The sequence below is a fragment of the Canis lupus genome, chromosome 22 (genome assembly GCF_048164855.1).
Source record: "Canis lupus baileyi chromosome 22, mCanLup2.hap1, whole genome shotgun sequence".
NCBI classification, from domain to species: Eukaryota; Metazoa; Chordata; class Mammalia; order Carnivora; family Canidae; genus Canis; species Canis lupus.
Genome location: NC_132859.1, coordinates 46,424,233 through 46,449,850, shown reverse-complemented (window position 1 = coordinate 46,449,850; position 25,618 = coordinate 46,424,233). Strand labels below are relative to the sequence as shown.

General features: G+C 39.3%; 1 long non-coding RNA gene and 1 pseudogene across 1 annotated transcript in view; both read right to left on the bottom strand.

Moving 5' to 3' along the window:
• The window catches only part of LOC140614507 (uncharacterized), a 37,455-nt gene that overhangs the window by 7,543 nt on the left and 4,294 nt on the right, over positions 1-25,618 (bottom strand). Inside the window, exon 3 of the long non-coding RNA XR_012015359.1 lies at positions 7,038-7,184. This is a non-coding gene — a long non-coding RNA (uncharacterized lncRNA). The remainder of the gene's footprint in view (positions 1-7,037; positions 7,185-25,618) is intronic.
• Positions 14,062-18,126, bottom strand: LOC140613735 (serine/threonine-protein phosphatase PGAM5, mitochondrial pseudogene; annotated as a pseudogene).

Sequence of the window (25,618 nt, the reverse complement as noted above, 5' to 3'; positions counted from 1 at the left end):
TAATAGGTGTGCCTTAGCTTGCTTTCTGGCGCCATTCGAGGGAAATAAACAGCTTCCAAAAAAATGAAGCTTTGTCTTCATCTCTATAGTTATCATTATTAAATTACAGATATTTTTTATCTTTGCTCATTTCCACCTACACCTCCTCTCTCCCCTCCCCTAAATTGAAGAAAAAAACCAAAACCATCTTCACAAGAATAATATTCATTTTGAATAATGGCAAGTCTGATCCAGATATGCCTGGCTGTTTCTTTGGTTTTAATATTTCAGTCTACAGTTTAAGTTCTCTGTTTTCACTGATTACATGAAACATGTAAATTTATGTTGATTTTTCCATTCACATTAAATGGAAATTTGCCAATTACTATCCTAGCTCAGGTAAAATTCATATTTCTATTCTTTGTCTCTCTCTCTTTTCCTCTTTTCTCAGCAAAGTCTTATTATTTACAAATCTGCCCTCTTCTCTCTCCTCTCCTCAATAAACTTTCTGCCAGGAGGGTTGACTTGGGGTACATTTTTATTGAATTCAACCAAAAAAAATGTAGTTGTGTTACCTGAACATCATGAAATATGAATTCTTCAGAAATGTAGTTTTATTGATTTCAGTAACTTAGCAAGACAAACCGAAGGTTAGTGGAATATTTCCTGAAAGATATCTTACTGTTTTACCAACATTTTAAAAAATCTCATTTTCTTTTTTATAGCACCTTTTTTTGAAGTACTATGCACCCATTTTAAGAGTATAACTCAAGCTTCAGAAAACCCTATTTCAGGGATGAAAAACAAAATAAGGAAAATCGTATATTAAGAAGAAATGCACCGATATGATACATATGAACAGATAATGATTTTGCATCCTCTACATGATAACAAAATTTGGAGTAGTGCCCATATAAAGCATGACTACGTCATTGAAAATATTAATTTACAGTCTTATGTATAAGTGTGATGTGATATAGACAGGGAGAGAAGTATGCTAGAATAGAAAATTTGTAAGTTTTAAATGCATTTGGATAAATTTTGCTCTTACTTTGTCATTTTTGCTCATAATAGCAAAATAATAGAATTTCCCTTTCACAGAAGATAAACCCATAATAGAAGTAAAAATTGCTAAGACAATTTTCAGCCACCAATCTAATTTGGTTATGTTATTTTTCTCTTTCAGAAGGAAAAATAGTGACTTTCTATCCTGCTTTATTTGATTCTCTTTTAGATGCACACTTTCAGTCAATATACTAAGCACCACTTAAATTGCTGTCAATGCATCTGTTTTTAAAATGTTATTCCTAACAATAGGACCTTAAACTTATATAAAACTGAATAGATTTAAGTACAATATATCTAGTTATCCTCAGCATTGGTCCCATCTCTGTTCAACTCAGGTTCAGCTGAGGACATAAGGCCAGCTATGTAGACAGGACAAAGTGATCAGAAAATGAAGTGATGACTGGTGGATGTGCAGCCAGGCAATCAGTGACACCCACAGGGATCCAGCTGTAACACCAGGATGTTCTCACAACAGACAATCTAGCACAGGATAAAGAAGCCATCTGCAAAGACATAGGCAGGTGGCCCTCATCTACAGTTATTTGAGGACAGTCACACAGACATGAAACCAGGATTTTAGCACCCCAAATTACTCCATCCTGGGGGACCAAGAGAAACATTAGGACACCATTCAAAATAACTAGGTTCCTACAGCTGGGAGAAAAGGTGTCTCAGTGGGTCTGTCTCTAAGCTTCTGTCCTTCAAAACTAAACTCCTTGTGGCAGAAAGAGGGACCAATTTCAAATGCAAATTTGATCATTTGAGATCCTTCAGTGATCCTTCAGGAACATATTATGAACAGACCTTCAGTGGTCCCTCAGGAACATATTATGAACAGACCTTTATGAACTAGATTATGCCTGCCTTTCTCATTTTCCACCATAGCCCTTTATATTATAGCTCTATTTCATGTTTGGGGATCTTTTTGTTACTCACTCCATCTGCCTGGAAAACCCTTTATCTCCTTTACTGCATGGCAAAATATCTTCTGTCCTAAAATCACATGTTTTTTTTTTATTTACCTAAGAAAGATTTATTGAATACTCACAAAAAGCACTGTGTTAGAATCTAATATAAAGATAAAGCAAAAAGGCCTTTGAATTCTGGGAATTTATAGCAAGGTGGTAACAGAGGAGCTTAGAGACACAAGATGAGCCACTAGAGGAGCCATTTAATGTAATGGCTGGTATAGTTGTTAAAGTATTATTTTAAAAAAATGTATAATCATAACATTCATACAGACAGAACAAGAATATGCACCAAGGATTTAAAAATTATGTTTCAAAAAAAATAAAAAAATAAAAATTATATTTCACTCATTAATTAATGACAGAACCAGCAAGATATTATAGCTGATTCAAAGTAGAATTCAAAGATACATACATTAAATAATAATACATAAAAAATTTAAAGATATATATATACATGCATGTGTATGTATATATAAATGCATACACACAAATATATATATATATGAAATAAGTTTGCAAATAAATAATAGGTATATCCATAGGACAATAATCAAATGCATCCCACCAGATACAACTATTTTTCATTTCTATGGACAAGAATCATTTGCATCATTAACAGCTTTCGACATTTTTCAGAGTTGTAAAATAGCTCCAAAATAATGAAAGAGGGAGATAACTGATAGGTGAGCTAGACAGGATACACAGTAATGTTTTCCTGCCCATGTCAGAGTTTTCCACAAATTCTCTGACAGAGTTGAGGCATAGGAGAGGGTAGTGGTCATAGAGAGTATTCACTTAAATTTACCTAGAGTTGGAAGAATTCTGAGAAAGGCTTCAGGGGATATTTGATGTTGATTGTTATTGTGAATGGAATTTTCCCAGGTCAATGTGAGAATAAGGCATGTGAACTCTGGCAAAAGAATGAGAAAAAGGTGTTGGCAAAGACTTCAAGGTGGTAACATTCATGGGTCTCAAGATCTCCAGTTTTTTCAGGACTCTAGATACAACACTGATGCAAGAATTCCTCTGGGATGCTTTGAGACAAGAGCAGCTGATGGCCCTTCCATCTCAGCTTGGTTCTCAAAGTGTGGTCCAGGAACAACAGCATTGACAACACTTGGGAACTTGTTAAAAGTGAAAATTCATGGGCCCTAACCTACACCTATTGAATCAGAAATCTAAGGGTGTACCAGGGAATATATTCTAAAGAGCCCTCCATGTGATTCTGTAGAACTACTGTCTTAGAGAAATAGGCAGTTTACCTGAAGACCTATGGAGAGACACGGCCTTGAGGACCTCAGCTGGAGGAAGAAAATCCTTCTACAATTATATGACAAGAATATATATGGAAGAATACATGATTTCTGATTTTAGAAAACAATTTTTGAGAAACTGAGAAAGTTTTATTTTTCCCAATCCTCAAGCTGTTCATATAACCTTGCAGTAATAATCTACTTAACAGGCTCATAAGTATATTGGGATATGGAAATAATATAATGTTTATAAAAAGTGTAAAAACAATGACAATCAAAATAACATAATAACTAGTTCTTAGGAAGCTTTTATTATGTGCCAGTCATGATAAGTGTTTTATAATCTTCAAAACTGTACTGGTAACTAGGTTCTATCAACCCTATTTTACAGATGAGGAAATTGAGGCACATTGAGATTAGGTAAAACAGACACACACACACACACACACACACATACATACACACAGCAAATAACCAAGCAGATATTCAAATAAAACTATCAGGCTCCAAAGCAAAGTATTTTGTAGCAATTGCTTAAAATTTGTTTTTAATATAACACTCTATGTGACAAATGATTTATATAAAACAAGGCAGCAGGAGGAGAGTGGTGACTCCCCACTGCAAAGGGATTTACTGCAGGTGTCTTCACATATGATTTTATAAAACCGTTGCTTGGAATGACTAGAAAATGAGATGCTGCGGTGAAAGTGGTTTATCTGAAGGGTCTACAACTTGCAGGGAAGTGCTGTGATTATGGCATATGCGATCTGCCCAGTTATTTAAAACTGTGTCACATAACCAGCAGCCCTCAAAGCCAGCCCCCCACCCCATTCCCATGCAGTTTGCTCTCTCTGTATCTCTGAATTTCAGGAGTTTCCTCTGTACTATTATGTCTAACTTTACTTCTTATCTTCCCGTTTCTGACTTTGCCTTGCTTTTCAAACCAGAATCTTGACATGATTTTTTTTTTTTACCTCCTTACTCTTTTCTTACTGTGCTTCAGATTTCCTTGTTTACTTTGGTTAAAAACCGTGTCCATTCTAACACAGCCTCTGGGGCCATCAGTCTCAGCTCAGCTCCTTGGTGGGAAAGAAGGCTGTTTACTAAGTTGGCCCCTTGAATAAGATCCAGATTTGATAGAGAAATAGATTCTGATATCACACATCCTTTCTTGAAATACAGTCTGGTACCTAAGAAAATTTCGATTGAAATGCATGGGCACCAGACTCTTGACCCTCTGATGAACCTCATCCAACTGTTCTCAAAGTTTTTAACAGTGCATCTAAGTATAAGGTTTCTATTTCTCACTCTCAAAAGGTCATTCAAGTGTATAGCTCTGGCTGGAAATGTGGTGAGTGTCATGTCTATTGGTGGCCCTAGAGGACCAGTCAGTGGTGAAGTGGTAATAGGGACTGTCAAATTGATTGCCATGGCATTTCACACCCCCATTATCTCTCTTTAAGAGGAGGAACAGGCTATGAGAGAGATTTGGATATCATTTCCTTCTTGGCTTTCAATAATTTGATCAGAGGCAGCCATGACCAACAGTTGTTGAAGATCTCTCAGACATTAAAGGCATTTTATTACCCTTTCTGTTACCTTCTGTACAGTTAGGCTTGGGCAAATGAATAAATATATTTGGGGCAGTGAGAGCCTAGTTTCTCAGTGGTGGTATAAGGAGTTACAGAAAAGAATAAGGGAAGGACTAGAGTATATTCCATGGTGATACTGATTGGGATTAAAATAATCAACATGAATACAAGTTTTATAATTGATATGGATATTTGCTAGCTCGGTTGCTCAGTGGTTCCAGAAGAAATGTTACACTATTAACAATAAGTGTACCTAGAGCCAGGGCTTTGGGGGTAAAAATATGATTTCAAGGCTGGGGTAGGGAAAGTAAAGATGAGACTGGGATATATGGAATAGTATGTGCTAAAAAAATCATGGAAACATACCAAAAAGTCACAGGAGTTAGAATGAAGGGTTTCCTATAGCTAAATATGGGATAATTTGAGCATCAAAATAAGTAAAGATAGTAATGAATTATAACTCATTGTATAGGATAAGAATCCATGAGTCTGTATTGATTGGATAGATAGAAGATAGATGATAGATAGATAGATAGATAGATAGATAGATAGATAGATAGATAGATAGATGACAGATAAATTCTTTTCAGTAGACAGTTAACTAACAAATATGAATGGAATTATGGAGTTAGAAAAGCATAAATGGGTGGTAAATCTAGTAGGTGAACATTTGATGACAAACAAAATATTGATGTTCTGTCAAAGATGGAATTACTCTCCATAAATTGATGCCAAAGGGAAAAAGAGTAACTTTGCAGTGGAGAAACTCAACAAATGTTATCTCAACCCAAGGATCATAGTTAATATGTCCAATATTGGGACAAATCCACATCATGGACCCTTTGATGTGATGTACCAAGAAGTTAGGGTATCATATCTGGAATATTCCTGCCAAAAAGTCCTAGTCTAAACCTATTCATGAGAAGACATCAGCCAAACTCAAAGTAGGGGGCAGGCAAAGACATCAAGGTCAAGGACAAAGAAAGGCTGAGGAATCTCCATATTAAGGAGCATGAAAGAGACTTAAGCTTTAATGAAATTCGTTATCCTAAACTTTATCCTGATCCAGGGGGGAAAAAAAGCCAAGATACTGTTGCTATCAGTGATGAAGTTTGATTATAGACTGTAGATTAGATATTAATATTGTTATCAATGTTAAATTTCCTGATTCTGATCATTGTACTATGTAAGAGAATATATAGGTTATAGAAGGCAAAGCCCTTGTGATTAGAGAAGGCACACTGCAATATTTAGGCATAACAATGGCTATGTTTACAACCCAATTTCAAATGTTTCAGAAAACTGATGAGAGAGGGAAAGAAAATGTGAACAATTTCTGAAACTGCATAAAGGGTATATGATTTCCTTATACTTTCCTGAAATTTTTCTGTAGCTTTGTAATTGTATCACAAACAAAGAAAACATTTCCACCACTTGAAAGGGGATAGTTCTCTGTGAAAGAAGAAAAAATAAATGTCTTTGAAGTGGGAAGAACTTAGTAATGTGAGAGCAGAAAAAGTATAAAGTGAAGTTTCTTTATTATCAATGTAACATAATATTTGCAAGGAAACTACAACCAAAAGGGTGACTGATACGCTAGGTAAGGAGCATATCTGAAACTTCAAAACTCAGTCTTCAAATTTGTAACTTCATAAAAAAACTAGAAGCCCTTTAAAAGTAGCTGTTTTGTTCAAACTTGTAAGAGTTCCTGGTGCTTAGTATTTTCATTGAGATAAACACTAGATAAAAGCAAAGTAATCTGTGGCAGTAATAATTGGGGAAACCTTATCTTTGCCTTGCGTTAATGGGTGCACTCATTTAGCATAGCTGATGGGCTAGTCAGCCCTGAAGTAGGTCAGTGAAGCAGTGTGATGGGGAAGGATGGTCAACAGGTCCCCTCCACAAATGGAGCCCCAGTGCAGAATTCTTCCCTTCTTTCCTTTAGGGTCTTTAAATGTTTACAATTTGCTTTATTTTTCTTGTTAAGTAAAAAGGGGCTAAGACCACTGATCACTACCTGCTCTAGGCACACAGGAAGACACTGTTTCATTTAAACCATTAACAAGAATGCTGGGAACAAGTTATTATCATCCTATTTTACAGATAAACCAAGGTTCTGAATGGTTGAGCAAGTGTCCAGTAATCATAAATGCAGTAAATGGGGGTATACCTACCTGCAGAATGTCTGCTCCTTCCACCACATTGCCCTCCTCTGCATAAAGATGTGCCCATTCTGGAGAAGGGATTGAGTTAAATCAGCTTCAGGAACATCTTCTATGCTGAGAAGGTGCTAGGTATGTGGGCACTAGCAGGGGGTATAACTGATCATTGGAAAAAATCAAAAGTATAAGTAAAAGTTCTGTTCTGGTTTCTTTTTATCAACCACCTTAGTTTTCTTATCATCCACTTTAAATTTCTTAATCACCCATTGCTCATTGCTTTATTTTCATGCTTTGAAATACTATTATGGATCTGAGAAGCAGGATAAAATCTTTGTTTTTAGTAAATATACATTTGGAAACTACCCAGTGAGAAGTAATCCATGAAAGTTGCTATTAGGGCAGCCCATGGTAAATGGAGTGGGGAGAGTGAGTTCCAAGTGTGTCCCTACACACTCCATATCCACAATATCCACACAAACACACACACACACACACAGTGAAAATAGCAGAAGCTGACAGAACACATACTCTAGAGTTTGACAGAAATAAATCCAAGGCCTAGTTTCTTCATTTATAACTGTCATGGCTCTCAGGAAATGACACACACTACAAGGAGTTCAGTTGGAGTCAAGAAGTGAGCGACTTGGGACATCACTGTTTCCCAGACAATATTGCCTCATGTTTCCCTTTTGTCAAAAGAGAATGAAGTATCATCCCTGTTATGTCAAGGATTGTTGTAATATCTACATTACATAATAAAGTGCTTGGGATACTATGAAGTCCTAAATAAAGTGTTGCTTTTGAAGCAATATTTTCTCTGTTGTCAATGAGTCACTCGATGTTGAGCAAGGATCAAACTCTACAAATATAAAATAATTCACATTTGTTCTCAAGAATATAATAATTCTCCATTAGACTAATCTGCACAGGCAAGAACCATGTTGGGCATAACCTAGGAATTCAACAAATAAGAAATATGCCTGGACACACGATGGCAATTGGAGGCCAAAGATTCTATGATATTGTGTTGGTTCCTCAAATTCTTTAAAACACCGGCCCCCAGCACAGTGTCTCTGATGGTTGATTTTATGTGTCATCTTGGCTGGGACGCAGTCCAAAGATATTTGGCCAAATGTTATACTAGATGTTTCTGTGAATGTGTTTTGTGGATGAGATTAACATTTAAGTCAACAGACTCTGAGTACAGCAGATTACCTTCCATAAAATGAGTAGGCCTCACCCAATCACTTGAAGGCTTTAAAGGAACAAATGCTTCCTTTGAGCATGAAGGAATTCTGGAACCAGAGAGCCTTTGGAATCAAAATGCAACTCTTCCCTGGGTCTCTGGCCCACTAGCCTACCCTGCAGATTTTGGACTAATCGAGCCTCTGCAATCACATGAGCCAGTTCCTTAAAATAAACCTCTCTTGGCAAACCAGGAAATAGACTCTTAACTATAGAGAACAAACTGATCCTAACCAGAGGGGAGGTGAGTGGGGGGATAGGTGAAATAGGTGATGTGAATTAAGGAGTGCGCTTGTGAAGAGAACCTAGTGTTGTGTGTAAGCAATGAATCATTTCATTGTATACCTGAAACTAATATTATACTATATATTAATGAATTAGAATTCAAATATAAATGTTAAAAATAACTGTTTCTCTATATACATACACATCCTATTGATTCTTTCTCTAAGAAGAACCCTGACTAATACCACTGTTTTTTTTTTTAATTTTTATTGGAGTTCAATTTGCTAACATATAGCATAACACCCAGTGCTCATCCCAACAACTGCTCGCCTCAGTGCCCATCACCCAGTCACCCCAACCCCCCACTCAACTCCATTTCCACTACCCCTTGTTCCTTTCCCAGAGTTAGGTGGCTCTCATTTTCTGTAACCCTCATTGATATTTTCACTCATTTTCTCTCCTTTCCCCTTTATTCCCTTTCACTATTTTTTATATTCCCCAAATGAATGAGACCATATAATGTTGGTCCTTCTCTGATTGACTTACTTCACTCAGCATAATACCCTCTAGTTCCATCCACGACGAAGTAAATGGTGGGTATTTGTCATTTCTAATGGCTGAGGAATATTCCATTGTATACATAGACCACATCTTCTTTATCCATTCATCTTTCAATGGACACCAAGGCTCCTTCCACAGTCTGGCTATTGTGGACATTGCTGCTAGAAACATCGGGGTGCAGGTGTTCTGGTGTTTCACTGTATCTATATCGTTGGGGTAAATCCCCAAAGGTACAATTGCTGGGTCGTAGGGCAGATCTATTTTTAACTCTTTGAGGAACCTCCACAGAGTTTTCCAGAGTGGCTGCACCAGTTGTTGGCTGCACCAACAGTGCAAGAGGGTTCCCTTTCTCCGCAGCCCCTCCGACATTTGTTGTTTCCTGCCTTGTTAATTTTCCCCATTCTCACTGGTGTGAGGTGGTATCTCATTGTGGTTTGGATTTGTATTTCCCTGATGGCAAGTGATGCAGAGCATTTTCTCATGTGCGTGTTGACCATGTGTATGTCTTCTTTGGTGAAATTTCTGTCCATGTCTTTTGCCTATTTCATGATTGGATTGTTTGTTTCTTTGCTGTTGAGTTTAATAAGTTCTTTATAGATCTTGGATACTAGCCCTTTATCGATATGCCATTTGCAAATATCTTCTCCCATTCTGTAGGTTATTTTTAGTTTTGTTGACTGTTTCTTTTGCTGTGCAGAAGCATTTTATCTTGATTAGGTCCTAATAATTCATTTTTGCTATGGTTTCCCTTGCCTTCATGGATGTATCTTGCAAGAAGTTGCTGTGGCCAAGTTCAAAAAGGGTGTTGCTTGTGTTCTCCTCTAGGATTTTGATGGATTCTTGTCTCACATTTAGAGCTTTCCTCCATTTTGAGTTTATCTTTGTGTCTGGTGTAAGAGAATGGTCCAATTTCATTCTTCTGCACGTGGCTGTCCAATTTTCCCAGCAGCATTTATTGAAGAGACTGTCCTATTTCCAGTGGATTGTCTTTCCTGCTTTGTCGAATATTAGTTGACCATAAAGTTGACGGTCCACTTCTGGATTCTCTATTCTGTTCCATTGATCTATGTGTCTTTTTTTTGTGCCAGTACCACACTGTCTTGTAGTACAACCTGAAATCTGGCATTGTGATGCCCCCAGTTCTGGTTTTCTTTTTCAATATTCCCCTGGCTATTTGGGGTCTTTTTTGATTCCACACAAATCTTAAAATAATTTGTTCCAAATCTTTGAAGAAAGTCTGTGGTATTTTGATAGGGATTGCATTAAATGTGTAAATTGCCCAGGGTAGCATTGACATTTTCACAATATTAATTCTTCCAATCTATGAGCATGGACTATTTTTCCATCTCTTTGTGTCTTCCTCAATTTCTTTCAGAAGTGTTCTATAGTTTTTAGGGTATAGATCCTTTACCTTTTTGGTTAGGTTTATTCCTAGGGATCTTACGCTTTTGGGTGATTTGTAAATGGGATTGACTCCTTAATTTCTCTTTCTTCAGTCTCATTGTTAGTGTATAGAAATGACACTGATTTCTGGGCATTGATTTTGTATCCTGCCATGCTGCCAAATTGCTGTATGAGTTCTAGCAATCTTTGGGTGGAGTCTTTTGGGTTTTCTACGTACAGTATTATGTCATCTGCAAAGAGGGAGAGATTGACTTCTTCTTTGCCAATTTGAATGCCTTTCATTTCTTCTTGTTGCCTGATTGCTGAGGCTAGGACTTCCAGTACTATGTTGAATAGCAGTGGTGAGAGTGGACATCCCTGTCTTGTTCCTGATCTTAGGGGAAAGGCTCCCAGTGTTTCCTCATTGAGAATGATATTTGCTGTGGGCTTTTCATAGATGGCTTTTAAGATGCTGAGGAATGCTCCCTCTATCCCTACACACTGGAGAGTTTTGATCAGGAATGGATGCTGTATTTTGCCAAAGCCTTTCTCTGCATCTATTGAGAGGATATATAGTCCTTGTTTGTTCTCTTGTTGATATGATCTATCATATTGGTTGCTTTATGAGTATTGAACCAGCTTTGCATCCCGGGGATAAATCCCACTTGGTCATGGTGAATAATCTTCTTAATGTGTTGTTTGATCCTATGGTTAGTATCCTGGTGAGAATTTTTGCATCTGTGTTCATCAAGGATATTGGTCTATAATTCTCCTTTTTGGTGGGTCTTTGTCCGGTTTTGGAATTAAGGTGATGCTGGCTTCATAAAACGATTTTGGAAGTATTTTATCCCTTTCTATCTCTCAGAACAGCTTTAGTAAAATCTGTATTTTTTCTTCTTTAAATGTTTGATAGAATTCCCCTGGGAAGTCATCTGGCCCAGGGCTTTTGTGTCTTGAGAGGTTTTTGATGACTGCTTCAATTTCCTCCCTAGTTATTGGCCTGTTCAGGTTTTCTATTTCTTCCTGTTCCAGTTTTGGTAGTTTGTGGTTTTCCAGAAATGCATCCATTTCTTCTAGATTGCCTAATTTATTGGCTTATAGATGCTCATAATAAGTTTTAAAATTGTTTGTATTTCCTTGGTATTGGTGGTGATTCTCTCCTTTTTCATTCGTGATTTTATTAATTTGAGTCTTTTCTCTCTTCTTTTTAATAAGGCTGGTAATGGTTTATCTATTTTATTAATTCTTTCAAAGAACCAACTCCTGGTTTTGTTGATCTGTTCCACAGTTCTTCTGGTCTCTAATTCATGAGTTCTGCTCAAATGTTTATTAAGTCTCTTTTGCTGCTGGATGTAGGTTTTATTTGCTGTTCCTTATCCAGCTCTTTTAGGTGCAAGGTTAGCTTGTGTATTTGAGTTCTTTCCAGTTTTTGGATGAATGCTTATATTGCAATGTATTTTCCCCTCAGGACCGCTTTTGCTGTATCCCAAAGATTTTGAACGGTTGTATCTTCATTCTCATTAGTTTCCATGAATCTTTTTAATGCTGCTCTAAATTCCTGGTTGACCCTTTCGTCTTTTAGCAGGATGGTCCTTAACCTCCACGTGTTTGAATTTCTTCCAAATTTCTTCTTGTGATTTAGTTCTAGTTTCAAAGCATTATTGTCTGAAAATATGCAGGGGACAATCCCAATCTTTTGGTATCAGTTAAGACTTGACTTGTGACCCCGTATGTGGTCTTTTCTGGAGAAAATTCCATGTGCACTTGAGAAGAATGTGTATTCAGTTGCATTTGGATGTAAAGTTCTGTAAATATCTGTGAAATCCATCTGGTCCAGTGTATCATTTAAAGCTTTTGTTTCTTTGGAGATGTTGTGCTTAGAAGATCTATCAATTACAGAAAGCGCCATGTTCAAGTCTCCCAGTATTAGTGTATTATTATCTAAGTGTGTCTTAACTTTGGTTATTCATTGATGGATATACTTGGTAGCTCCCACATGAGGAGCATAAATATTGATGATTGCTAGGTCCTTTTGTGGATAGTTCCTTTAAGTATGATATAGTGTCCCTCTTCATCTCTTACTATAGTTTTTGGGATAAACTTTTAATTTAGCTGATATGAGGATGGCTGCCTCTGCTTTCTTTTGAGGACCATTTGAATGGTAAATGGTTCTTCAACCTTTTATTTTCATGCTGCAGGTGTCTTTAGGTCTAAAATGAATCTCTTGTAGAGCAAATAAATGGGTCTTGTTTTTTTATTCAGTCTGCAACCCTGCATTTTTTGATGGGATCAGTAAGCCCATTCTCATTCAGAGTTACTATTGAAAGATATGAATTTAGTGTCATCATGTTACCTATTCAGTCCCTGTTTTTGTGGATTGTTTCCTTGTACTTCCTCTTTCTTTTAGAGTCCCCCTTAATATTTCTTGCAGAGTTTGTTTGGTGGTCATATATTCTTTCAGTTTCTGCCTACCTTGGAAGCTCTTTATCTCTCCTTCTGTTCTGAATGAGAGCCTTGCTGGATAAAGTATTCTTGGCTCATGTTCTTCTTATTTAGGACCCTGAATATATCCTGCCAGTCCTTTCTGGCCTGCCAGGTCTCTGTGGAGAGGTCTGCTGTTACCCTAATAGTTCTCCCCCATAAAGGTTAGGGATTTCTTGTCTCTTGCTGCTTTAAGGATCTTCTCTTTATCTTTGGAATTTGCAAGTTTCACTATTAAACGTTGAGGTGTTGAACGACTTGTATTGATTTTAGGCAGGGTGGGGGGGTGGACATCTCTATCTCCTGGATCTGAATGCCTGTTGCCCTCCCCAAGTCAGGGGAAGTTCTCAGCTTTGATTTGTTCAAATACACTTTCTGGTCCTCTGTCCCTTTTGGTGCCCTCTGGAACCCCAATTAAATGTAGATTTTTCCTTCTGAGGCTTTCATTTATTTCCTTTAACCTTTCCTCATGATCTTTTCATTGTTTTTCTCTTTTTTTCCTCAGCTTCCTTCCTTGCATCAACTTGTCTTCTATGTCACTCACTCGTTCTTCTACCTCATTAACCCTGTTGTTAGGACCTCTAGTTTGGATTGCATCTCATTTAATTGATTTTTAATTTCGGCCTGATTAGATCTAAATTCTGCAGTCATGAAGTCTCTTGAATCCTTTATGCTTTTTTCCAAAACCACCAGTAGCTTTATAATTGTGCTTCTGTATTGGCTTTCTGACATTGAGCTGTTGAGTATTTTATTGAAACATGATGCCCTGCTGTCCCATCAGCATCCAGCCACCTCCCCCACATGCCAAGTGTGGCTGAGTCCCCATCCAGCGATGTGGTTGAGTTCAGACCCAATGGTGTCAGGCAGGACTCCAGACTGAGAAACTGGTTATCAAAGCAGGAAACCAGATGAGAGTCCTTAGTTGACAAATATTTAAGTGGTAAAAGGCTCTTAAAGAATGTAGGATGAGAAGTTCTGAATGGAAGTGCTGGCGGCCCTCCTCGGAGTTGAGTGCTGGGATGGGCTGTGCCAAGGAGCCGGGAAGGGCCCATGTGGCCAGCTGTGGGAGTGACTGAAGTCACCCGTGTGGACTGACCCGTGTGGACTGACCGTGTGGACGGCATCGGTGAGGCTGTCCTGGTAGACAGGGCAGGAAACCCCAAGAGGGAAGTCAGGCTGCTCTGCTCAGAACAATTCCCTTTTCTATCCTGGGCTGCCAAGTACGGACCCAAATGCCACATTTTAGATACTTGAGATATTTGTACTTTCTCACTCTCCAGGAAGAGTGCAACGAAACCACAATGCAGCCTGTGGAGGGAAGATGGGGGAGGAACCACACCCTGGGTGACACCCATGGGAGCCACAGGGGCTAGAGGAGAGCAGGTCCTCCAAGCAGCTCTCAGGAGCGCGATATCTTGTCTGGAGGCATGAACCCTGTGTCCCCGAGGGTCCTGAGCGCCACTCGGCCATCTGGCCGTGCCACCAGGTGGGTTATGCTGCCATTGTTGAGAGACAGGCGGAGCCAGCCTTCAGGAGGGAACTGCAGTGCCCGGCACACGATGTAGCGGATGACATTGGCATGGCAGATGAAGATCTCCTAACTGTCCTCCTGCTGCTTGACATCTGCAGGATGGACGTAGTTCCAGAAGGCGGCCTCGATCCGGGCTCCGTCTTCATAATACACAGCCTCTGGCTTCCAGTGGGACACAGGAGGGTTGGGCTCAATGGGGGCGCCCTCCCTCGGCAGGTCTGTGCTGACCTTGCAGACACCTGGCAGGTGCTTGTTGATGATGTCAGTGGTTTCTATGGCTCGGGTCATGGACGAATGGACAATTTCATTAAACTTCAACCCCAAGCTTGCAAGTCGGAGCCCAGTTAGTTCAGCCTGTTCACGACCCAGGGGTATTAGCGGTGCTTTTCCAGGGAGGCATCCACGTGGTACTGGGAGTGCCTGATGAGGAAGATGTGTCGTGTGGCCTTTGCTTTGCAGTGGTCCAGCCTGGACGCCAGTTCTTCTTCTCCAGAGTCTAGGTTCCTCTTCCACAGGTTGACCAAGGATAGTGGTTCTTGCCTGTCCCAGGTGGGGTTCCAGAAGCGCGGCCCGGGATGCGCAGTCCCCGCCCACGCCCGCGCCAGACCACCCGCGGCTCCGCATCCCCGCCCACGCGGGGCTTCCCCAGCGCCACCGGGGAGAAGAGCGCGGAGGCCGAGCCCGGCCAGGCCGCAGGCCGCCAGCTGCAGCGCCTGTCGGAGCGCCCTGCCCCCCGGCCCCTGCAATCCAAACTGCTACTCTGCGGGAGAGAGGACTGTTTCTGAATCTTTTGTGCTGAGTTCATCCTTCTAGTCATTTTGCTCAGTGCAGAGTGGCTAAAAACAAGTGGTACTGGAAAAAGGAAGGAAAAAGAGAGGGAAAAAGGGAAACAAACAAAAAACAAGGAGGGGTACCCTCTGGTTCTATATACTGTAAATCCCTCGACTTCCCCTTTCCAGCTGGTCGGTCAAGAACTTGCTCTTCCCCTGTCCTTGCAGCTGGTCTTCTGGGGGAGGGGCCTGCTGTGCTGACTCGCAGGTGTGTGCACCTGGGGGAGCTGCCCCGCCCCCTGCCAGGTGCACGGCTGGGTGGGAGCTGTTTACCCCGTGAGGCCCCTGTTCCCTGGTAGCCCCGTTCCACCCACGGCTGGGTGGGAGCTGTTTACCCCGTGAGGCCCCTGTTCCCTGGTGGCCCCGCTCCGTCCCAGGCACAGGGTGACACGCGGAGGAACCACCACAGTGGCGGCGGCAGCTCCCCAGCCCTGGAGTCAGCTCCCCCAGTAACTCCCGCAGCTCCCAGGCCTGGATGCTCCCAGGGCGGGGGCGCCGACCTGCACAGCTTGGGGGCGCCCCAGGGCAGGAGCGTCCTCGCTGTCCTGTGTCCTCCCCGCCTCCGCCTGTCCCGGGGGGATCGCAGGATCCCGGGCTGTGTCCGTCGACGTCCTGGGATCCAGGGCCTGCGCCACTGGGATCGCGCTCCGGGACCCGGGAGCCGCGCAGCCCCCTCCGCGCGGAGCCGCCGCCCGAGCCGCCTGCCGAGCTGCTCCCGGTGGCGCCGGGCACGTGCTCCAGCCCTTTAGGGAGCTTGTTCCGAGGTGTGTGGCGCTCTCCCCTGGGGCGCAGGTCCTCTGTTAGTGACCCGGGAACCTGGGGGCTCCCCTGCCCTTCCTGGGATCCTGCCTGAGTCGCTGCGAGCGCCTTTCCGCCGGGGAAGGTTGGTGCAGCTCCTGCGTCTCCGGGCCTGGGCTCTCCTGTCCTGGGGGCTCTCGCTGCTGAGCCTTAGCCCTGCTCCTGGGGGGCCCCTCCCCGTTGGTCCTTTTTTATTTACTTATTTTTTCCCCTCTTCCTACCTTGATAGAAGAGTGAACTCCTCACTGTAGCATTCCAGCTGTTCTCTCTTTAAATCTCAGGCCAAATTGGTAGGTTTTCAGGATGATTTGTAAGTTATCTAGGTAAGTTGGGGTCAGGTGACTTGGGGACCCTACTCTTCCATCGTCTTGCCCCGCCCCCCTAATACCACTGTTAATGCTTAATAAATATCATGGTTTTTTAATCCCAAAATGAAATATTCTTTAGCCCTCACAATACTTCACTCTAAAAGAATCTTTTTGCTTTCCAAATAAAAATTACTTCAAAAGTGTTTCTATATTTAATTGTTCATTCCTTCCCAAATATTTATTGACTCCTCATTTAATCATCTACTAGTAAACATAATGGAAGAAAAGCTCTGGGTAAAGCAAATGGAGGGCCATACCCAAATTTAGCAATGGTGACAGTCTAAAATATTGACAGATTACAAATTTAAAAGTTACACAAAATGAATATAATTGTGTGGAACTATCCTTATTTTTTTTAAAGATTTTATTTATTTATTCATGAGAGAGAGAGAGAGAGAGAGAGGCAGAGACACAGGCACTATTGAAACTAATTTTACTTGTGGAATAAAGCAACCTTAAGGAAACTTTCTCTCTATCAAAATACTTGACTTAGAAAATGGAGCTGAAGTTGAATTCATTTAATTCTGCATCTAACGTAGAAAAATGGCACTGAAATTTTGAAAGGAACATGAAATTGTTGTACTTTCTAAGTCTCTATGAATAAAGTAGGTGAGGAGAAGGAGAAAAATTCAATTTAACACTGAGAGTAATTTTCACCTTTTCTTCCTTAAAAAACATATGTGAAATGCCATGTGTTGTCATGGAAACGGTAAAATAAGAAATCTGTTTCTGAATGCTTAAAGTTAGGTGCAAGATTGTCAAATACAGGCTGTTTGTATTGTCTCTTACAAAAGAGAAAAAGACATAATGATTTGGTACATAACCATCCTTGTATTTATTCTAACTCTTCTCTTTAGTCTGTGTTTTGTGTGTGGGCGACTTCCCAAAGTTATTTCCGTTTATTTTCCTTCCCGGACCTTACTGCAGGCACCTTTTCTGGACCTTATTTATAATGCCATTGGGTTAAAATATAAAGCATAGATTTTAAAGCTGAAAGGTCACTTAAAGGAATTTAATAAAAAGCAAGGACCTATTCAAATTCATGTAACCATGCTCACAACACAAAATACTTGAAGCAATAGTTGTAATGTAGTTTTTTTAGAGTAAGGTATACCCCTGAGTTTGAGTACTAATTCTTTCCTTTAGTTACTCTGTGACCTTGAGCAACATACTTCATTCCTCTCTAATCTGTTTTCTAATCTGTAAAATGAAACTAATCGACTTACTTTTTTTAGAATTATTGGATAAATATTAAATAATATACCCAAGGCACAAATATTAGTCATTATTATCTCATTTCAATTACTCACATTAGTGGATTGGACCAAAGCTTAAATAACAGAAACTGACCTATAATCTTCACATCCCTTCGCTTTTGAGCCTGTGGTTGGATACATACATGCCATTCTTTTTTTTTTTTTTTTAAGATTTTATTAATTCCATGAGAGAGAGAGAGGCAGAGACACAGGCAAAGGGAGAAGCAGGCTCTATGCAGGGAACCCGACGCGGGACTCCATCCCGGGTCTCCAGGATCAGGCCCTGGGCTGAAGGCGGCCCTGAACTGCTGAGCCACTCCGACTGCCCCATACATGCCATTCTTGATCATTGACAATGATTCCTACCAAAGGCTAGAATCTTTCTCTAACCTTCAAGGTCCATCTCCCAATCTTGACCTGCATGCTACCAATCAACCCAGAGCCACTGAGCATTCAGCTGGAAGAGACTCAAGTACTTTTATTTCATGGGTGGAAATGCAATCTCCAGGAACAGTGTTTGGTTGAAGATCCCACTCTCTGAGGAAGAGGTAGGGCCTGATCTTCCAGCTTCCAATTCAGAGCTCCAGATTTTGTGTCCCATAAATACTGACCCAAGAAGAGCAAGAATATACTTATGCTATGCTAATTTCCATTGTTCTATCTTTGCCTTAGAGAGAGTAGTTTTCTTCAAATGTGGATACCAATGTGAGCACATGAAATCATCCTAAGGGCTATAGGAGCAGAAATAATCTAAAGGAATCAATTTCTAGCTCTTCAACATTCCTGGCTTTTTCCTAAAACTGATCTTCCTGAGAACCTATCTTCCTTCCATTTTACAACAAATTTTCTCCCTTTCATCCATCCCACTACTTCCTATGATGCATTATCTCAGAGAGAGAGAAAGCCTCCAAAGTGGAAGCCTCCTGTATTATTAGTTAAGCTACCCCAAACCCTTTCCTGTCTTAAGCATATTTACAGTAATAGTGGAGGTGTTAAAAAGGGACAGCAGCTAATGTCAGAATGTTCTAAAATCAAATACATGATAAATAAAGGGTGAAAGGAATGATGATTTAATGACATTACTTCTTCCATTCCCCAACCAGTATCCAAAAATTACTTTTCTTTGAGGGAGAACCCCATGAAAAGAAAATAGAGTATGGGTAGGAAAGGCTGAATGCTATGAATTTTGGATTTCATATTAAATACATGAAAATTTTACAGCTATTTTTTGATACATATCATTGGAGCATGCATTTAACTGAAAAGAAAGATCTTTAAATAGTCAAAGTCATATAATATCTGTGCTTCTTTTAAATGCAATTCTGATGTTTTCAGAACTACCATGTATAAAAGAATATATGAAGGAAGTGTGAAAAATTTGCTAATTGATGAATATGGATGGTGAGTAAGTGGGGATTTGTTTTATTATTCTATTCGTATACATGCTTGAAACTTTGCATAATATCACCATATTATTAATTAACCTTGGAAGAGAAAAACTCTTCGATGTACAAATACCATAGAAGAAATGGAAAAATTACCAAAGAACACTCCCTATGCCTGTTCAGCTATCCATGGATTGAGAGGTAATGTACTTCAAACTCTCCAAACCAGTTTTCAAATGTAACAATCAGTGCCAGAAAGCCCCCTCTCCAGCACTCTCCAATTTAAAAAAAGTGATTTAATTTGGAAACACTGCAATGATAGGAAATTCTGCCAGTCAATGGGATTCTTTCCTGATGGGTTTCACTGTAGTGTCATCTGGTTAGGTCATTTTGGTGGGAAACCATGTTTTTAGTAACCTGATATATTTTATTTTGGGCAGGTTAGATTCCTAGTGGAAAATCCTTCCAGTGCCTTGTCTGCAGACCTATAAACTTTGGTGCAAGCATTCTGGACCTGAGTGGGACAAAAGGGCCTGGGAGTATTTAAACTTTAGCTATACACACATATGTGTGTTGTTTGAAGTACTTCAAAATGTTTGATGATACTGCTTTTTTTGCTTACTATATAGAATGGATGCATGTCCATTTTTTTTTCCTTTTCCTAAATTTCTGGAAGCTTTCAATTTTTTCCTGATCTGAACTTTCACCTAAATACATGTAGGAGTGTGTCTTTTATTCCTTAATCTTTTATTTTAATTATCTCTTAATTATCCATAGTATAAACCTCCGTGCTGTTTTCTCATGTCCTTAACTATTTATTTGAATATCCCAACCTCCCCATTATCTCTCTTTTGTATAAACTCTTACCACATGGACACAGAGACCCTAAATCTATCTTCTATGTTTTATAACTTTCTTTTCACATTCTTTCTTTTTTTTTTTTTAAAGAGATTTTCTTTATTCATGAGAGACACAGAGAGAGAGAGAGTCAGAGACACAGGCAGAGGGAGAAGCAGGTTCCATGCAGGGAGCCTAACGTGGGACTCGATCCCGGGTCTCCAGGATCAGGCTCTGGGCTGAAGGCAGCGCTAAACCGCTGAGCCACCTGGGCTGCCCTATTACTTTCTTTTATATTTGCCCCATTTGATCATTTTTTGGCTTAATAATCCAAAATCATAATTCATTTCTTATAACAATTATACTCACAATATTCTGGTTTTTGTTATCTACTGAACTCATTTGTATTTAAGAATCATATTATTTTTAAGGTTTTATTGAGTTATTATTTGTGAACGATTAATTCACTTTTAGTCATTCTAAGGATATAACTACATTTTAAGTCTTATTTATGTTAAACTAATTCTGCTCATTGAAAAATAATATCCTATTTTTTAGTGTAGTATCTATTTTTCTTGGGCTTGATATCTTCAACTGTTAGTGACTCTTGTAATTAAACTTATCTTTTAGTCTGAGACTTCTTCATTCCCCTTATATGGATGCTATTATTGTTTTCTATAGCTACCTATTCTCCATACACAAAAATTTCCATGATTTCTAATAAAATTGATTAGTTTATAAATCATCAAAATTCTGAACAAAGAAAAGCCTCTTCTATTTGGTATCTCATATCCTTCTCCTCCCCACACTTCCAGACTATAACTGATTAATTCACCAGCTACTGTTTTTCTATATAGCAAACTACACAGTGCAAGAAGTAAATCACTTTTACAGGTAATCCTCTGTTATACAGGCAACTATGTTGTATAGTGCAATAAGTGCATCACTTTTCAGTTTCAGCTGCCATATAGACAGGCTTTACTGACTCTTTTTAAAAATGGTTCCCATTTGTTAATAATGAGAGGAAGGATAGTTGCCAAAAGGCTGCCTCCAGCATAATCCCAGAAGTAACAGACGCCACACTCAAGCTTCAGATTTTGGCTAATGTGAAATAGCAGGGTCCAGATTTATCCTTCTGCCTGAAAAATCTAAAACATTGATAAAATATATGATACAATAATTTTCAAGATACTGGACATCAGGCAAAGAAGGGCAGTAACCCCTGAGAAATGGAAAACAATTGAGATGGACCCTACAATTGCCTAGCTTATTGCTTTAAAAGGATTTCCCAGCCATGGTACAGAGGAAAACTCAAGACTGAGCATGGTGGATTTCTGGAGCTGAGATTCTGAGGTTAACAAGTCTGCTACAGTTTGTAGAATGGAGCACAGGGAGATCTGGAGAGAGGATAAAAAAGATAAGCCACAGACAGGAAGAAAATATTAAAAATTATACATTTCTATAAGGATTTGTATCCAGAATATACAAATAATCCTCAAAAATCAGTAACGAGAAAATAAACAAAAAAGTAAAACTAAACACCAATAAAACTAGACCAGAAGTTTGAACAGAAACTTTGTTGCCAAAGATACACAGATCGTAAATAAGAATATCAAAATTTAGTCAACGTTAATCATCAGATAAATGGGAATTAAAACCACAATAGGAAACAAACACCCCAAGTAGAATGGTTAAAATTAAAGACTTCTCATACCAGGTGTTAGTAAGGATGCAGTGGTCCTTATGCAACCACTTTGGAAAATAATCTGAGAGTTTCTTTTAAAATAAAACCTACAGCTCTATTATTTATACTGCCCTGGGAATTTACGCAAGAGGAATGAAAGCATATGTCCACACAAAGACTTGTACACAAATGTTCACAACAACCTTATTTGTAACAAATAAGAACTGGAAACAAATCAAATATCCATCAACCACTGAATGGATAAACAAATTGTAATATGACATGCAATGGAATAGTATTCATCAATTTAAAAAATGAACCACTGATATATGCAAGAAGTTGTATGAATCTCAGAATAATTATGTCAAGTGGAAAAAAAACAGACCAAACAGTGAACATATTATGTGATTCCTTTTATAGAAAATTCTAGAAAATGCAAACTAACTGTAGTAACAGAAAATAGATTAGTGATTGTCTGGAACTACAGTGGGGGTGGCAGCTAGGGTCAGGAGAAAGAGGTTACAAAATATCATGAGGATACTTTTTGGGGGCTGATGGTTTTACAGGTATACATATATTTCAAAACTTATTAGAATACTATATTTTAAATATATATATTTTACTGTATGTCAATTAGACCTTTACAGAGTTATTTTTTAAAGGGGCAGAAGCAGATGCTGATGTTAAATGCCCACACCCAATAGCTTTTAGCATCTCTTGGGGGAAGGATGAGTCTCTCTCTGCCCTTTCCAACTCTGAGCCTCCCTCCTTTCTACTTTGGGCCCCTGTTTTTCAACTCTTCGGAACACACTTCCTGCTACTGTCATAGCTGACCAACAAACACTTCCATAGCATACAGTCTAGGTATAACTTCTTTTTCCACATCTTTTGGGAGCAGGGCTTTGAAATGTATGTCCCAGGGTCATGTTCTTTGTCCCCAACACAAACAAGGTGTTGTCTCTCTCACCTCCCACCTCTTAATCCTAGAATCCTTGCTCACCTCTGCATTTTGACTGCAGCTAGAACCTGAACTGGAGGAATGGCTAGAAGCATAAACAAGCAAAACCAAAACCGAAACCAAACCAAAACCAAACCAAAACAAAAAAAAACCACAATTGTATTTGAAGGCAGTCAGTGGGGAATGGTCTGTGAATAGCAAAAAGAAATTGTCATTGGACATTTAGACCTTGAGGAGAAAGATTTAGAGATCACTATTCACACAGGCATTTAACTCTTGAGGGCTCTTTCTCTTTGAAGGCTAGTTTATGGTCAACATTGGGAATATGACTACACTGTCCATACCACAGTATTATGGCTTGAAGTACAGCTGTGTTCTACTTCAGTCCTCACCAACTGCTAACAACTCGGGGTCTGTGGGGGGAGGTGGGAAACTATACAGAAAACCCACACATTGTGCAATCCTGTAACAAAAATGGATGTACAGGACAGGAAAGTGCTCAGAAGTTCCAGGCTAGGAGGTTCTAGTTCAAGAAGGCAATGTAGAAGCCTCCTGAACTTACCTCTTCACACAGAGACTGAATCTACAGATACACACAGGACAATTTCCTCTGAAAACGATCTAGAAACTAGCTAAATGACTCCTACACATAGGGCAAATGAGAAAATCCCACATAAAAATAGGTAGAAAAATCTGATACATAATCTCACCATAAGCCCTACCCTTCATGTAGTGACCCACACTCAAGAGAGAACTCACAACTCAGAGTTTCTGAAGAGTGAAGGGTTTAAATCCCACATCTGGCACCTCAACTTTAAGACCTACTTCTAAGAGACAGGCCCTCAAAACGTCTAGGTTTGAAAGCCAGTGAGGCTTGTGTCCATGAGACCCACAGAGCACAGAACTGAGAAATGGCTCTTCAAGGGCTTTTGCAGACTCACTTGGCTACACCCCAGGGCCCAGCACAGGAGCAGCTAACTGAAACATGCCCAGTCTTTTGGGAAAAGGCTTATTTGCTTATCTTAAAAGCTTCAGCCTGAGGAGCAGATATCTAATTAAATACATATCTAGAAGCCAACTTAAAAACTCTCCAAAGATCATGGATCTTTGGCACCATCCTCATACCCTCGCTCTGTCTAAAGGAACTTGTATACACATCTAACATGACCCAGTTTTTGTGGTTGCTGCCCAGAAGACACTGCTTGATCTCCTGCCTCTAGTAAGATTTAATCTAAGCTACATCCTAGACTTTGACTAAGCCTAGTCTACATTAAGATCTAGTCTAGAATGACACAGTCATCGTGCCTATCAAGAAAATATTTAATATTTAAAACCTATGTGTAAGTAATAAGGAATAAGGAATTAACCTACTATAAAAACCTCTATAGTTTGTTATATATGCATGCATAGCAAACTCTATGTGTTCATCACTAAAATAGACAACTATTAACATGTCTTATTGCTGCCTTCCATAAATTCTCATGTTAAAATTATTATTGTATTTGGCAATCTTGGCTCTGGGGTTCCAAGAGCCAAGTTCTTTAGTGACTGGACACTAAAGTCAAGAGTCTGCTTCCCAGAATGAGCAAACAGGGAATAAAGCATCTCTTTTAAAAAGTATGTTTTGGTGAGGCACCTGGGGGGTAGTTAAGGAGTGAAGCATCGCCCTTCAGCTCAGGTCATGACGCCAGGACTCTGCCTGTCACTCCCCTCGCTTGTGCATGCTTGCTCTCTTTCTCTCTCTGTCAAATAAATAAATAAAATATTTTTTTAAAAGATGTGTTTTGGTGAAATTCAAGTAACATCACTAAAAATTTTAGTCTTTCTTTTTCTTCTTGATTATCTTCCATCATTTAGATTCTAAAGTTGTATTTCATTTCAATAACATTATCTCACCAAAACCCTTCACATCAACTGTGACCCCACTGATGCTCTGTGTTAATTTCAGACCTGTCGGAAATTCCCTTTATGATGTCTCCTAGGATTTATTGGACATTTACATCCTTTACACTCCAGTCTATCCTATACAAGGATACCATCCTGCATCACTGTGTGGTACATATTTCCTTTATCTCATGCTTATCCATGTTGAAATTTCACTCTCCTGTATCATAGTTGATGGTCAGAATAAGCTACCAGGTTTTTCTTTAAAATACCTTATTTAAAAAAATACCTTATTTATTCATGAGAGACACATACAGAGAAAGACAGAGATACAGGCAGAGGGAGAAGCAGGCTCCATGCAGGGAGCCCGATGTGGGACTCAATCCCAGGGACCCTGGGATCACGCCCTGAGCTGAAGGCAGACGCTCAACCGCTGAGCCACCCAGGTGTCCCAGCTATCAGTTTTTATATCTGAATTTGTTAATTTGGTCTTTAGAGTGAAATATATTCTTCCAAAATGCTATTGTACCATTTTGTTCCTAGATTGCTATTCCATTCCATAAATTTAGACAGTGTATATACCTGGAGGAAGCATTTTCAATGGCGTGCTCCCAGTGATCACTACAAAATGCTCTCCTGTACTATAACAGTAAAAACAGTTGTTTTATCCTTAAAACTTTTTTCTTAGAAATAAAATAATAATTCCCAGTTTGAATATTACTGGGCAGATCCTGAATCCTTGAAACATATTTTCATGTTTAGCCTTAATAAAAAATATTTCCATAACCCTGAAGCCATTGAATTTTTTTAAAAAAATACATTGTAAATAGTGCAGGCATATTTCACTCTATAATAAAAGGGAAAGGCATCTCATCTCCAGGTAAGAGTAACATTGGAATTCCTATACATTAAAGAATAACCAATATGACATTGAGGATTAATGACTGAGATCAGACTCATCCCTATTCTTTTGGGGATGATGGATAAATATGAATATAAGTCATCTCAAAAAAGCCAAAAGCATAGATCCTAAAAACATAGAAAAGAGAGGCCACAGATGTTAAAGCTTTGTTTCACTAACATCATGATTTTCCTTCTCATTAAATTTTCGTTGAAATAGTATGTATAGACGTCCTTAACATTTTTTGTACAATAGAAAAATTTCTC